This window comes from Rhinopithecus roxellana, chromosome 5, assembly GCF_007565055.1.
Source record: "Rhinopithecus roxellana isolate Shanxi Qingling chromosome 5, ASM756505v1, whole genome shotgun sequence".
Classification (NCBI taxonomy): Eukaryota; Metazoa; Chordata; class Mammalia; order Primates; family Cercopithecidae; genus Rhinopithecus; species Rhinopithecus roxellana.
In genome coordinates, this window is record NC_044553.1 from 92028932 (window position 1) to 92045979 (window position 17048).

Here is a 17048-nt window from a genome sequence, read left to right on the forward strand (position 1 = left end):
GAAGTGGGAAAAATAATAAAACATGTTGTTATTCAACTGCTTTTTAAAAAACACATCTTTGCTGGGAAGGCAAATTGGAGCTGGAGGATGTCCAGAGAAATGCAACATATGGTCAAGAAAATGGAACGGCTTCTATACAGGCAGAAAAAGGTTTTTGTTTTGTTTTGTTTTCCTGGAAAGATAAAAAAAAAAGTTAAAGGGAAAAAAAAAGCTATAAACCTATTAAATTGTGAAAGATACGAAGAAGATAAGCATAGGATAGTTGGTTTCTAATTCCAAAATAATGAAACTACTTGTCCTTTCTACCTTGCATATTAGGTAAATTTAGATAAGTAAAATGAAATATTACTTTTTACATATTGGGTACAGGTTAAAAAGAAGCACTACTCCATACACAGTGAAAACTGGGAGTTGATGATTAGTTTAGGAATGGGTGGATGAGGGAATCATAAGAAATTATAAGAGAAAAATAGGATGTTGGGGGAAGGTGATAGTTTCCTAAACTGATGATGCTGACATTGTGGCAGATAACTATGCCTCTACCAATCACGCCTGAAACAAAGGCGTGTTGAATGGACTTTGAGTCAATAGATAAATATTTGTTTAAACTTGCATTTCTATATTTCCTATTGTGTCTGTGTAGTTTGATTTTCATTAGTATGATGAATTTGATTTTCATTAGTATGTATAAATTATTTCCCTCTGACCAGTTTCATAGCGTCACTATTTTATAAAAACAATTAGCTTCCAATAAATGGTCTTATTTTGGTCAGGCATGGTAGCTCATGCCTGTAATCCCAGCACTTTGGGAGGCCAAGGTGGGAGGATCACCTGAGGTCAGGAGTTCAAGACCAGCCTGGCCAACATGGTGAAAACCCCATCTCTACTAAAAGTACAAAAATTGGCCAGGCAAGGTGACAGGCGCCTGTAGTCCCAGCTACCTGAGAGGTGGAGGCAGGAGAATTGCTTGAACCCAGGAGACAGAGGCTGCAGGGAACTGAGATTGCTCCACTGCACTCTAGCCTGGGTGACAGAGTGAGACTGTCTCAAAAAAAAAAAAAAAAGAAAAAGAAAGGGGGCGGGGGTTCCAAGATGGCCGAATAGGAACAGCTCCAGTCTACAGCTCCCAACATGAGCAATGCAGAAGATGGGTGATTTCTGTATTTCCAACTGTGGTACCAGGTTCCTCTCACTGGGGCTTGTCAGACAGTGGGTGCAGCTCACGGAGTGTGAGCCAAAGCAGGGCAGGGCATCACCTCACTCAGGAAGCGCAAGAGGTCGGGGAATTCCCTTTCCTAGCCAAGGGAAACCGTGACAGACAGTACCTGGAAATTCGGGACACTCCCACCCTAATACTGTGCTTTTCCAATGGCCTTAGCAAATGGCACACCAGGAGATTATATTTCGTGCCTGGCTCAGAGGGTCCCATGCCCACGAAGCCTCGCTCACTGCTAGCACAGCAGTCTGAGATCCAACTGCAAGGTGGCAGCGAGGCTGGGGGAGGGGCGTTCACCTTTGCTGAGGCTTTAGTAGGTAAACAAATCAGCCAGGAAGCTCGAACTGGGTGGAGCCCACTGCAGCTCAAGGGGGCTGGTCTGCCTCTGTAGACTCCACCTCTGGGGGCAGGGCAGAGCTGAACAAAAGGCAGCAGAAACTTTTGCAGACTTAAACATCCCTGTCTGACAGCTTTGAAGAGAGTAGTGCTTCTCCCAGCATGGAGTTTAAGATCTGAGAATGGACAGACTGCCGCCTCAAGTGGGTCCCTGACCCCCAAGTAGCCTAACTGGGAGGCACCTCCCACTAGGGGCTGACTGACACCTCATACGGCTGGGTGCCCCTCTGAGATGAAGCTTCCAGAGGAAGGATCAGGCAGTAACATTTGCCATTCTGCAATATTTGCTGTTCTGCAGCCTCCGCTGGTGATACCCAGGCAAAAAGGGTCTGGAGTGGACCTCCAGAAAACTCCAACAGACCTGCAGCTGAGGGTCCCGACTGTTAGAAGGAAAACTAACAGAGAGGACATCCACACCAAAACCCCATCTGTATATCACCATCCTCAAAGACCAAAAGTAGATAAAACCACAAAGATGGGGAGAAACCAGAGCAGAAAAGCTGAAAATTCTAAAATCAGAGTGCCTCTTCTCCTCCAAAGGAACGCAGCTCCTTGCCAGCAACAGAACAAAGCTGGACGGAGAATGACTTTGACAAGTTGAGGAAGAAGGCTTCAGATGATCGGTAATAACAAACTTCTCCGAGCTAAAGGAGGATGTTCAAACCCACCTCAAAGAAGCTAAAAACCTTGAAAAAAGATTGAATGAATGGCTAACTAGAATAAACAGCGTAGAAAGACCTTAAATGACCCACCTTGTGTGCAGAGACACACATAGGCTCAAAATAAAGGAATGGAGGAAGATCTACCAAGCAAATGGAAAACAAAAAAAAAAAGCAGGGTTTGCAATCCTAGTCTCTGATAAAACAGACTTTAAACCAACAAAGATCAGAAAAGACAAAAAAGGCCATTACATAATGGTAAAGGGATCAATTCAACAAGAAGAACTAACTATCCTGAATATATATGCACCCAATACAGCAGCACCCAGATTCATAAAGCAAGTCCTTAGAGACCTACAAAGAGATTTCACAGACGAATTCTACCAGAGGTACAAGGAGGAGCTGGTACCATTCCATCTGAAACTATTCCAATCAATAGGAAAAGAGGGAATCCTCCCTAACTCATTTTATGAGGCCAGCATCATCCTGATACCAAAGCCTGGCAGAGACACAACAGAAAAAGAGAATTTTAGACCAATATCCCTGATGAACATCGATGCAAAAATCCTCAATAAATTACTGGCAAACCAAATCCAGCAGCACATCAAAAAGCTTATCCACCATGATCAAGTGGGCTTCATCCCTGGGATGCACGGCTGGTTCAACATATGCAAATCAATAAACGTAATCCAGCATATAAACAGAACCAAAGACAAAAACCACATCATTATCTCAATAGATGCAGAAAAGGCCTTTGACAAAATTCAACAACCCTTCATGCTAAAAACTCTCAATAAATTAGATATTGATGGAACGTATCTCAATATAATAAGAGCTATTTATGACAAACCCATAGCCAATATCATACTGAATGGGCAAAAACTGGAAGCATTCCCTTTGAAAACTGGCACAAGACAGGGATGCCCTCTCTCACCACTCCTATTCAATATAGTGTTGGAAGTTCTGGTCAGGGAAATTAGGCAGGAGAAAGAAAGAAAGGGTATTCAATTAGGAAAAGAAGAAGTTAAATTGTCCCTGTTTGCCGATGACATGATTTTGTATTTAGAAAACCCCATCGTGTCAGCCCAAAATCTCCTTAAACTGATAAGCAACTTCAGCAAAGTCTCAGGATACAAAATCAATGTGCAAAAATCACAAGCATTCTTATACACCAATAACAGACAAACAGAGAGCCAAATCATGGAGTGAACTCCCATTCACAGTTGCTTTGAAGAGAATAAAATACCTAGGGATCCAACTTACAAGGGATGTGAAGGACCTCTTCAAGGACAATTACAAACCACTGCTTAACAAAATAAAAGAGGACACAAACAAATGGAAGAACATTCCATGCTCATGGATAGGAAGAATCAATATCATGAAAACGGCCATACTGCCCAAGGTAATTTATAGATTCATGGCATCCCCATTAAGCTACCAATGACTTTCTTCGCAGAATTGAAAAAAACTATTTTACAGTTCAAAGAGCCTGCATTGCCAAGACAATCCTAAGTCAAAAGAACAAAGCTGGAGGCCTCATGCTACCTGATTTCAAACTATACTACAAGGCTACAGTAACCAAAACAGCATGGTACTGGTACCAAAACAGAGATACAGACCAAAGGTAACAGAACAGAGCCCTCAGAAATAATACCACACATCTACAACCATCTGATCTTTGACAAACCTGACAAAAACAAGAAGTGGGGAAAGGATTCTCTATTTAATAAATGGTGCTGGGAAAACTGGCTAGCCATATGTAGAAAGCTGAAACTGGATCCCTTCCTTTCACCTTATACAAAAATTAATTCAAGGTGGATTAAAGACTTAAATGTTAGACCTAAAACCATAAAAACCCTAGAAGAAAACCTATGCAATACCATTCAGGACACAGGCATGGGCAAGGGCTTCACGTCTAAAATACCAAAAACAATGGCAACAAAAGCCAAAATTGCAAAATGGGATCTAATTAAACTAAAGAGCTTCTGCACAGCAAAAGAAACTACCATCACAGTGAACAGGCAACCTACAGAATGGGAGAAAATTTTTGCACTCTACTCATCTGACAAACTAATATCCAGAACCTACAAAGAACTCAAACAAATTCACAAGGAAAAAAAACCCCATCAAAAAGTGGGCAAAAGATATGAACAGACACTTCTCAAAAGAAGACATTTATGTGGCGAACAGATACATGAAAAAATGCTCATCATCACTGGCCATGAGAGAAATGCAAATCAAAACCACAATGAAATACACCAGTTAGAATGGCAATCATTAAAAAGTCAGGAAACAGCAGGTGCTGGAGAAGATGTGGAGAAACAGGAACACTTTTACACTGCTGGTGGGACCATAAACTAGTTCAACCATTGTGGAAGACAGTGTGGCGATTCCTCAAACTAGAAATACCATTTGACCCAGCCATCCCATTACTGGGTATATACCCAAAGGATAATAAATCGTGCTGCTATAAAGACACATGCACACGTATGTTCATTGCTGTGCTATTCACAATAGCAAAGACTTGGAATCAGCCCAAATGTCCAGCAATGACAGACTGGATTAAGAAAATGTGGCACATATACACCATGGAATACTCTGCAGCCATAAAAAAGGATGAGTTCATGTCCTTTGTAGGGACATGGATGAAGCTGGAAACCATCATTCTGAGCAAACTATTGCAAGGACAGAAAACCAAACACCGCATGTTCTTACTCATAGGTGGGAATTGAACAATGAGAACACTTGGACACAGGATGAGGGACAGCACACACCGGGGCCTGTCATGGGGTTGGGGGAGGGGGGAGGGATAGCATTAGGAGATATACCTAATGTAAATGATGAGTTAATGGGTGCAGCACAACAACACAGCACATGTATTCACATGTAACAAACCTGCATGTTGTGCACATGTACCCCAGAACTTAAAGTATAATAAAAAAATTAAAAATAAATAAATAAAAAGTCTTATTTTAAGTGATGAATGATAATGCCTCCTAACAACAACCAGCAGAACACTAATTAATGCATAGGCTGCTTGGCTGGTCTTTCTTACAAACCTTAGCCCAACTTCTGCTTTCAGCCATCACACATCTCTGTCTCTCCTGTGGTTTCAAATCATGTGAGTGATCCTTCTGATAATAAACTCTCTTTGGCCTTGGGCCGGGCACACTGAGTCCTGGCACCCACTCCCTGGAGGTGCCCATAGGGACATGTTCTAAATGTAAAAAAGGTGACGATGAGAAAGGGCTGGGAATTCATGGATTTTGGTTCGGTGAGCTATTGCCATTCCTCTGGCTTCTCCTGACAGAGCCTTCACTTAGCAGATTGTCACATTTCACCCTTCAGAGCATGAGATTTGTACTCATGCTGCAGCACTGCCCAGCAGGGAACCAGCTTTCCCGTGGTCACTGGATGTGTGTGGTGTTCCACAGAGCCAGGGCTGCGCCAAGATCTTCAGGTCCAAGTAAAATCTTGGAGACCTTTGCCTTAAATGGTAATTATTCTGACAAAGGTCCTTTATACCTTGCTTTAAATGTTATCCCACCCAAAGCAGAAAATGACTTTGTGGAAAGTCTTTCTTGTTTTAAAAAATAGCTATAGCTATAGTAAGGGCATGGCAGCTTTAGAAATGGAACATGTATATTTTTTATAGACCATTATGAAATAAACTTGCAGTAACTAATTCTTTCTCACACTCATTTGCCTCTTTCAGAGACCCTGCAGGATTTAAGAACCCAAACCAAATATACTCTTATGTGTTCCCAAACTATTTTTTCTCAGGGCTAAAGGGAAATTCTCATGAGGTGCTATTTCTCCAGGATGCAACTCCCAGTCCATGCCAAAGAGAATTCTTTAAAAACGATGTTTCTCAATATTAGGGTACATTATGGATACAAAATCTTAGCCCAAATCCCCTTGGTCATATAAAACATGTCACATAATTGTATTTTCGGTTAGGAAGGAGTGTAACAAAATAAATATTTCCCCATTAGAACATACTGGGAAATGTTTGCTGACACCTACACTCAAACCCAGCAGGTTCCCTTAGAAGAGTTTGGCAAAGAACAGGCCCCTCCTTAATGAGGTGCTGGAGTTGGTTGAAATTAAATATTAATTTACAAAAAATGGTTGCATTTAAAAAGTCAAACTGAGGCCTGCATGTGGGCGTCTGTGCCTTCTGCATTCTGGGTCTGTGAAATGTCCTGGGTCAACCGAGGATCACTGTCTTTGATTGGATTGCATCAGTCTTTCTCTTTCTAAAGCAGTCTGTGGAAAACATCAAGAAGGGTTTTTTGTTGTTGTTTTTTTCTCAGAATTTTTTTCCTTTCTCTATTGCTTCTACTGGAAAATTCTTTCCGAAATTGTCAATGGTTGTTTCATTTGGTTTTAAGAGAAGCATGGCTGCAAGGGCCTTGGGAGTACAAATCAATAGCTGTGATCACTGCTGGATCCTCTTGGAGGGTTTTCCCCTTTTTTCCTTCTAGCACACAATCTAGATAGTCCTCGAGGGGAGCCTCATCTGGCCTGGTTTGGGCTTTTCTCTGGCTGCCAGATTGAAGTGTGACAACCACAGAGGTGGCTGTGGGGCTTTCGCTTCCCTCCCCTTGTCCCCAGAAGATTTAGAGTCCGCATTCTTAGCTACCCAGGTGCTCTCAGTTTCAGATCTAGTCATTTCCCCTCTAGCTCCCCTGTTCTTAACAGAGTCCCTCTCCCTACTCACTCCCTCCCTCACTCACTCACTCACTCACTCACTCACTCACTCACTCACTTAATTCACACAATACTTTGTCCAGATCTGTGACCTTAATTTTTAAGTGGAGTGATGGTTGCACATTAGTTATTATGCTGGTCCTTCCAACACAAACTGCATACATTTTCATCCTCTAAGGTCCTATAACTATTTCTCTGCACTCTAATGCTGGAATTTCAAGACACCAAAACAAAACAGGTGGGATTTAGAGGCAGGCTGGCCTTGGAGGTGGTCTGCCAGTCACAACCCTCTCTGACTGCTCTATTCAGATCTTGGGAATGAAGTTTCAACAACATCGGGGACTGAAGTCAGTTTACATATTTTGACACCATGTCAATCCAAAAGGAATTCTTTTTGGAGATGTTTGGCTTTAAGGTGCTTGAGCAAATGATTCTAAAGTATATTTAAGAGAACAGATACGTGAGAATAGCCAAGACAATTTTTAAAAAGAGAATAAGGGCAGGGTCCATGCCTGATTAGCTACGAAAACACAGGCGTTCCCCTCCTGCTTACTATAATGAAAGCTTAAAATAGTGTCTCTCCCATCCTAACATCAACAACAAAGTCAGATGACCACAAAACCATACCTTTTCTTGAGTCCATCAGCAAGCTGAGGTCACAGGGAACCCAAAAGCCTGAAATCTAAGAAAAGGCTATGTCCCCAAGAAGAGATGGGACATAAACAAGGGTTTGTGGCTGAGTATGGGAAGAGACACTGCGTGCCATACAAAAATATAAAAAGAATTCATCTAAAGCTTTTAACACTTTACTAAAGACCAGAACTGGACTAGCATGAGTGTAGCAGCCCTGGGGGCTGCAGACACAAGAGGAATTCATGCCCACTTGCAGGCTCTTCTCCACTCCCTTCCACCCACTGATTGAGAAAGGACTGAAGACAGGGTGGGAGAGCAAAGAAGCCTCTCTGCACGATGCAGGCCCAGGGAAGAGGGGCGACATTGCTGAAGGAAAGGCATAAGGCTACACCCACACCCTCCTCCCACCTAGGCCACCGGGAAGGGATAATACAGCCTGTTGCGGTCAGGGCACAGGTGAAGACATACTGCAGCTATGGGGAGGGGAAAGCCAAAACACCCTTGATCCCTGGGGAAGGGGCAAGAAACTGTCCTGAGCCCCAGATCCAGACATTCTCTCTTGCACATGACACAAGGCAGGGTTCAGCTGCCACGGGAGGAGGAAGAAGGGCAGGATTTCTGAGAAAGCCTCACTCCTGAGATCCAGGCATACAGGGCCTGCCAAAGCCTGAGAGTGTATTAGGATCAAGGGCACCCCGATTCCCCAGCACTAAGTAACAAGCAACAACATTCTACCTCAAGGCTGCAGACTTCTCATCAAATATTAAAACTTCTGAATTCTTGAAATTGTTTAATTAATTGAATAATTTAGACCTAGCATAGATTAAGGAAACATTAAGAAAAGTTCAGAAATACAGAGTTCACAAATTCAAACATACTTAAGAATTTAGTAACTTTGGAGAAAATGTTAGCTAGTACCTCGTACCTTAAAACGAAATTAGTTCCATATGATTATTTTACAAAAAAAAAAAAAAACACATAAGAGTACCAGTAAAAAAATGTAAATACAGTTACCATTTTGGGACGAGAAAGTTATTTTGAAGTATCAACCAAAGACATAAACTATAAAGGATTGTTAATAGACTATATACAAATGGGGAAAAAATCAGAATGGAATAAACAAAGCAAAATCACAAATAAAAATTGGGGGAAAATAGCAATATACATGGCCGTCACACCTTAATATATATGACGCATAGATCCATAGATGTTAGACAGATAGATCCCTTAATATAAAAGGAGAATCACTTGAACCTGGGAGATGGAGGTTGCAATGAGCCGAGATCATGCCACTGTACTCCTCCAGCCTGAGTGACAGAGAGAGACTCCATCTCAAAAACAAACAAACAAAAATTATATATATATACAACACACACACACACACATATATGAGCTCTTATAAATTCAATAGAAAAGTATGTTCCTTTCCCTCAAAAGAATTATGAACAAAAGACAATAGCAGTCACTCACAAAGCAATAATTACAAACAGCTAACAAATATTTGCAAAGTCATTGAACACGAGTAGTAACTCAAAAATTTCACAAAGATAATAATCAATGTTGGTAGCATGCATGGAAATCAACATTGTCATACAGGCATATGATTACTGGTAGTATAAATTGTCACAAGTTTTTTGAGAGAGAGGGTGAGAAATTTGGCAGTATGAATCAAAAACCTGAAAAACGTACCTACCCTTTGATATAGCAATTCTACATGTAGAACTTTAAGGAAATAATTAGTCAAAATCCAAAATATTTATATGTATAGATATGCATAGCAGTGCTGTTTAGAATGTTAGAAGCAACCTAAATGTCCAGTCATGGGAGACTGGTTAAACAGATTACAATAAATACCTATAAGTTAATGCCAGGCAATAATTAAAATGACTAAATAGAGCAACATTATGGACATGGAAAAATGTTGACAGTATATATGTTTAAGTAAATACAGTAACAGGACAATAGAAGCAGTATTTTTTAATACCCATTCCCATTTTTTTAATACATACACGCACGTGCGTGCGCACGCACACACACACACACAAACACACATTGTTGATAACAACAGAAGGAAAAAACTCTGGATATCAGGTAGAAAAATAGCCTTATTAGAAGGTAGCTTATAGACTCAACAAGAAGGCTGGTGAACTAGGCTTGGCAACAGGACAGGAACAAAGGGTGGTGAGGCAACCAAGAACATAGCCAGCTCATATCATGGTCCAGCCTGGTAGTGTTATAAACAAAATCCCACCATCCCCAGACACAAACTTCTGCATTGAGGGACTCCTGATTCAGCTGTCCTCATGAGAAATCTCCAACAGCCTCCTGTATAATGTTGTTACTTCCTTGAAATTTGAGCCCAGCATGGGAGCACCTGATCAGTCAAGACTCAGTCATATGGTTCTACCTCCCATGAAACAGAGAGAAGAAATATCTATCTGGTCCCTTTAGCTTGCTGGTAAAGACATATATTTAGAGATTCTCCTCCAATACAGATAATGTTTGAATGCTGCATAGTCAAAAAGCAAGAATGATAACTCCATAAATACACACACGCAAACACACACACACACACACACACACACACATACACACACACACACAGAAGGCTGGACATTCATAACATGTTATGATTAAGAATTCACATTTTAATTGTAGGTCGGGTGTTTTGGTGATAGTTTGGGGGTGTTTATTTGTTTTTTTACATAAACATTCCTATTGTCAGTGAGTAGGGACCGTTTCATTTTTTTCATTTCCAATCTGTATGTTCTGTATTTCTTTCTATAGCCTTATTGCACTGGCTAGGCCTTTCAGAAAAATGTTGAATAGGAGTGGTATGAGAGGATATTCTTGTCTCCTAATATTAGGAGAAAACATTCAGTCTCTCAGCATTAGGTATAATATTAGCTGTAGGGTTGGTTTTTGTTTTTGTTTTTTTAGATGCCCTTTATCAGCTTGAGGAAATTTCCAACTCCTGTTTTGCTGAGAGTTATCATGAATGAATGCTGACTTTTGTCAAATGCCTTTTCTGCATAAATTAATATAATCATGCAGCTTTTCTTCTTTAGCCTGTTAATATAATGGAATAATTATTTTATTATTTAAAAATTAATTTTAAAAAACTGAATCAGGCTTGGTTTAACAGCATAACCCATTTGTTCATGTTGTTTTCTTCTTTTCATAGATTTCTAATATTTTGCTGAGTATTTCTGCATCAATATTCATGAAAGATACTGGTCTATAGTTTTTGAAACTGTCTTTATCTATCTTGATATTAGGGTAATGCTGGCCCCATAAAATGAATTGAGATGTTACCTCCTCTTTTATTTTCTAGAATATATCATACATAATTAGTGCTAGTTCCTCTTTAAATGTTTGGTAGAATTTTCCATTGAAATATCTAGACCTTTTCTTAATTTGTTTGTTCTTTTAACTGTTGAATATTTCAGAGGCTTACAAGTACAATTCAATTTCTTTAATATATATCACTATTAAAATTGTATATTTCTTCTGGGGTGAGTTTTCATAATTTGTATCTTTTAAGAAATTAATTCATTCATCTATGTTGTCCAATGTATGGTCATAGAGTTGTTTATAGCATTCTCTTATTATCTTGTTATTGTCTATGGGATCTGTAGTAATTTCCCTCTTTCATTCCTGATATTGGTAATTTGTGTTTCCTCCATTTTTTCTTTGTCAGTCTGGCTAAAGGCTTATCCATTTTATTGATATTTTATAAGAAATAGGTATTGGTTTCTTTGGCTTTCTCTATTGTTTTTCTATTTTTCAATTTCATTGACTCCTACTCTTATGAACACATTTTTATGATTGCATTTTATCTCCATTATTTGATTTACACCTCTTTAGAAATTTTTTAGTTGTTGTGCTAGGGTTTACACAATACATCTTTAATTGATCAGAGTCTACCTTCAAATAATGTACTGCTTCATTCATAATGTAAGGATCTTAAAATAGTTTCTTCTCAATTCCTCCCTCCCAACCTTTGTATTATTGTTACGATACATATTACTATTACCTACCCTATACACACATAATACATTGCTACTATTTTTACTCTTGACAGTCATTTATCTTTTAAGATCATTTAAACATTTTACATGTATCTTAGTTTAGCTTCATTTAATCAATTTCCAGTGCTCTTCATATTTTTGTGTCTTTAGTTACGCATTTCGATCTTGTTTCACATTTCTCCCACCTGAAGAACTTCTTAAACATTTCTTCTTGAGTATATTTATTGGCAATACATTCTTAGTTTTTGTTTCTGTATTCCTGCCCCTTCCTCGGGACAGAGAGGTGTTTTGTTTTGTTCTGTTTTTGTTCTTCCCTAAGTTTTGCCAGTAGTCTAAAGGAAACGGTATTTTTCCCTTTCTCCTGTAGATTAAGATTTTTGTTCCAGAAAGGAGAAAGGGTGGGGTTCATGCCCCTTTGCAGTGACTATTTTCCCTTACCCCCATACCTGCAGTGTGAGGGATTCTTTCTCAGGACTTTGGCCAGTCTTTTCTGGTGGGATACGGTGCCTGGTGGAATCCATGGAGAAAAGTCTCTAAGAAGTTGCAAACTCCCTCTGTATATGCATTCCCCAGGGGCTCCACACTCTCACCAGTCCTCACTCATTCCCCACCATTTCTTTACCTACTCCTGCTGAGTTCTTCTATTGGCTACATCTGCCCCAGGTAAGCAAGGGCTTGTGTCCCATGCTTCTTCATAGGCCCCACCGGTCCTTAGATTTTTAGGCTAATTGGGTTGCCCTGTGACCTCAGCTCTTTGAGGGTCCAAAAAAAGTAGTAAACTTGCAGTTTGTCTGGCTTTTTTTTTTAAGAGTTGAAGTGCCACTCTTTCTAGACCTTCACATGCTGAGATTGTATTCCCTTTTCACCTGTCTAGCCCACAAGGCCATTTCATTCCTCAATAGCTTTTCACACCCACAAGAACAGAATTGGATAGAGATAGTAATGAGCTAACAAAAAAGTGTTCCTATTGCCCTGGAGGCATCATCCTCCCAGGGGAGAACTCTATTTTGTGGAAGGCCAGATGTCCAACTGAGGAAGAAGCCTGGTCTCTTGGCCCACTCTGGGAAGGGCCAGTAGCAAGTCTAGCTTGCAGAGAGGGCAAAGGCTCTAGCAGCATCCCCACATGTTATGTCAGGATCTCCCTCTTCGCAGCTATGGGGACAGTGAAGATTGTGTTTTAGCTTGGGCAGGTGAAAATAACATGGTTGAGAAGTTTCATTTATTGAAAATAAGAATTAGCAGCCAGAAGACACAATGTCATCTTACCACACACTGTGTACCTATTTAGGTGTCTGAGTTGCTCTGGCCTCTAGCTGATTTGACTTCATTCCCAAATGAAAAGGAAGAAGAAGGCAAAGGTATGCTCCATTCACCTGTTGTATGTATGGGGCCTCTACGGCAGAAGAGTGTGAAGTAAAAGTTGAAACTGATTGACGGGCTGTCTATGAAGAGCTAATGAAAACCTGACTGAGAATAGGTTGGTACATGGGTCTCTGTCTCTGCTGCACTGTGGTTTGCAACATTTCCTGGACTTGGGAGGGCATAGAAAGTTGCTGGGCAAATTGCACAGCCTCCCCCACACTACACTCAGAGCTGCCTTTCCTAGTAAACATCACCATTTTCATGCCTTCGAAGATTTCAATGCTTTGTGCATATTTATCAATGAAATCGTTTACAAATATTGCTATAGAAGAGCAACCTGTTGGGTTATCTCAGTCAATTCACATCTGCATCCAACACGTTGCCTCAAAACACCCCAAAAAGGCAGCTTTTGTTGCCTATGCTTTATGAAGAGGAAAACTGAAGTTCACACGGAATGATCAGTCCAGAGTCACTCAGCTTCTAAGAAGAAGAAATACCCTGGAGTAGCACTAGAGAACCCAGGTGGGTTTACATGATGGGGGGACACTGGTAGCGGGGAGCCACTTCCAGTGACAGCTTTTCTTGCCTTTGTCACTAAAACCTTCTGTTGGCATCTAAGCCTGGATATCCATCAGGGTCCCAACAAGAAACAGATGACATCCCAAAAGGAAAGCTTACCAAAAGGACTTACACACTGTAATAAGCAACATTTAGGGAAATCCCCATGGGATAGTATGTACCACTGTATTAGTTTGCTAGAACTGCCACAACAAAATACCACAGACTGGGTGGTTTAAACAACGGGCATTTATTTGCTCACAGTTCTGGAGGTTGGGAAGTGCAAGGTCAAGGTGTGGACAGGTTTGGTTCTCCTAAGGCCTCTTCTTGCTGTGTCCTTACACAGCCTTTCCTCTGGGTGCACATCTCCATGGTACCTCTTCCTTTTCTTACAAGAATACCAGTCACATTGAATTAGGGACCAGCTTAATGGCCTCATTTTAACTTAATTACTTCTTTAAAGACGCTATCTCCAAATACAGTTGCATTCTGAGGTCCTGGGGATTTGGGCCTCAATGTACGAATTTGGAGTTGGAACACAATTGAGTGCATAAAGCTAACAGCAATGAGGGAGGCTACCACCCTATGACTGAAGGGGCAAGAGGAGGGGGAGGTTTCCAGAACCCAGAACTTGGTGAGCATGGCTACACATGGGCAGGGCCACCTGAGGTACAGTCTACCCACAGTGGCCTGGCAGGCAGGGAGTGGGCAGCAGACACCCTGACCTCACTTTCCTCCCCCTCTAGGCTCCCACTGGTCCTGCTCTCTGGCTGAACCCAACAGGAAGCCAGGGGCAAGGGAATCCATTGCTACAGTCCACTAGGTGAACCTCCGGGCTCAGAGGAGGAGGAAATGGTAGAGGGGCAAGCTCAAACTATTTGGTGTGGCTTGCAAACCAAACTCTAAGTTCTGCTCTGAAGTGACGTGATTTATGAGAGGGGCATTTGATTGCCTGGTCTTTCAATTATTCCTGGATGTGTTCAAAGGTAAGAGGACACTGAGAAAACACTGTGTCTACAGGGTCATTCTGAGGAGACAATGTAATAAAACAACCTTCAGAGATGACTTCCCTAGGGCTAGGGTCAGGAGTCCCTTCCACAGGGCTCCAGTGGACAACAGAGAAGGCCCCTGTCCTGGAGTGCAGGCAGAGGCAGCTGCATGGATAGAGGCCCAGAGGCATGATCCCTGCAGTCATGAGCAGGCTGTGGGTAGTGACTAGAAAGGGCCTTGAGGAGAGGGGTAGAAACCCAGGGCAGGCCTGACCCTTCTCTGCTGTTCATCTGAGCAACATGGAAGGCACCTATAGGTGTCTGCAGGTGAGTCTCTGCTTCAGTCAAGCAAACAGGAATTAAACTACAATGCTACTATGGGTTCAGCTGCAAAAAGCACACTGAAGGGGCACCTAACCTCGGCATGAGACCCCAGGAAAGGGTTCTGGGAGTGAGTACTCCTCTACTCCTCTTGGAGGATAAGTAAGAGGTAGCCAGTGGAAAGGAGTGTGGTGTGCCCTTCACTTGACTAAAACAGAGACTCATGGAACAAGAAAGCCCATTTGCAGAGACCCATCATGGCAATAGGTCTTGGTACAAGTTAAAAAGCAAAATCAAAGTAGTCAGCAGGATTAAAGCAGGATTAAAGACATTCTCTGAATTTCCGGTGAGTAAGGAGGCTCACTGGAGCTGTGACAGGCAAACCAGTTTTACAGTTTCAGCCACATGACAGAAGACAGCAGCAGGGGATGGGGTGGTTATCCAAAGATCTCAAACTTTTCAGTATGTTTCAGGTGAGGGTGGTGTGGGGGTGCTAATATTCATCCATCCATTGACGCACACTTTGGGGAACACTGTGTTAGGAAATGTGGGGATGCAGAAAAGCAGAGGTGATGGTCACTGCCCTGCAGTTATTTACAGCCAGGCACCTGGGACTACAGATAAATACGAGGCACTACAGCACTGCTGTGCACTCTCATGTGGCATCTTCCTGAGGCGCAGCCTGTCTCTCCCATGTTACTGATACCACGTACCACAGAAAATGTAGTTCTACACAGCCTACCCCAGTGGTTCCGAACCTAAGCCTGGAACCATGATTCCATCCTGACTCTTAAAAGTTTGACGCTGGATGCATTATTTAACCTCTCTGAACCTGTCTCATTATCGGTAAAATGGAAATAATAATGCCTTCCGCATGGAATCGTTGTGAGGGTAATATGAGCTAGTTGCACAAATTAAGTACTCAGTAACAAAAGTACTTAGGGATTCAGGAGAGAAAGAAATTACTGTGGGATGGGTGGTCAGGAAAGGCTTCATGGAACATGAGAGACTTACACTGGGCCTGGAAAGATGGGTCTGGGATTTCTATGGGTGATGAGCAAAAGGGTGGGTCAAGCAATGACCCAAAGCACTGGTCAAACTAGAATAATTCCTGTAGTCTCTGGGCCCAGATCCTTGTCCAATTTACCTTGGTTTCCATTCTTCAATCAAACTTCCTGGCTCAGACAACACCCCGTCTATGGCCCCTGCTTCCAGGTCTGGCTAATTCCCCTCCTGCTCAAAACCCCCATGATTTGCTACTTGCCATGTGGCCCTTTAATTCCATCCCAAGGCTCCAGAGGTGCAGATCTGCAAACCAGCATGATTAGCCACCATTGCTGGCTTCCCATTCAGCATATAAATCTAGTGCCTGGGATTACCTCATGCCAGAAAACTGAAATCCAAGTCAGATGGTTAAGGCATTAATAGCAGTGAGTGTTGTAAAGACTCAACAATGTGAACCTTCCCAAAATGAACCATCCTGACCTCCCTCGCGCTGACAATGCGTGTGTGACATCATGTGTAAATGAGCCTTAAATTTGAACCAGGTGCCGAGAGCTGTCTGGCGTCTCCTGGCTGCTGTATTAACCACTAACATGCACAGGGGGATTCTGAGGCAGTAAAATAGAGCGAAACCAACAGCAGTGACCAGGGCCCTGTGCAGCAGCTGTAGCAGAGAACATTCAAATCACACCCACCCGACTGGGCTTGGGCCCCCGGGTCCTGTAAAGCTTATTTCCGGAGGGCTGGGGAGCCTAGGGAATTTGGCTGCCTTCATGCAGAGACAAAAGCTCCCCATGCAAATCAAACCACTTCGACTTGCTTCCCAGACTTGATTCAGAGCTCTGTTTTGATTTGCATCCATGAGGGTAGAACTCAAGTTCAGCCTGAAGCTGCAGTTGGTAAGACTCAAAACCTGTACCCATGCAGGTACAGGCAGCGTAAGATATATTTTTGGAAGGCACAATTTCCAAAGGAGAGGGTCAGCTCCAAATCCGCAGGTGCTACGATTTTCACCAGGCTGGCACCTGGAGAAAAAAGTATGTCTTTGTCCATTTGGCATCACAGAGTCCCTCAGCTAAGCCTCTCCCCACAATAGGTCACGTAACACGCCAGCTCTAAAGAACACGAAATCAAATTTGGAGGGATGGAATTAGGTGTGTATAGTGGG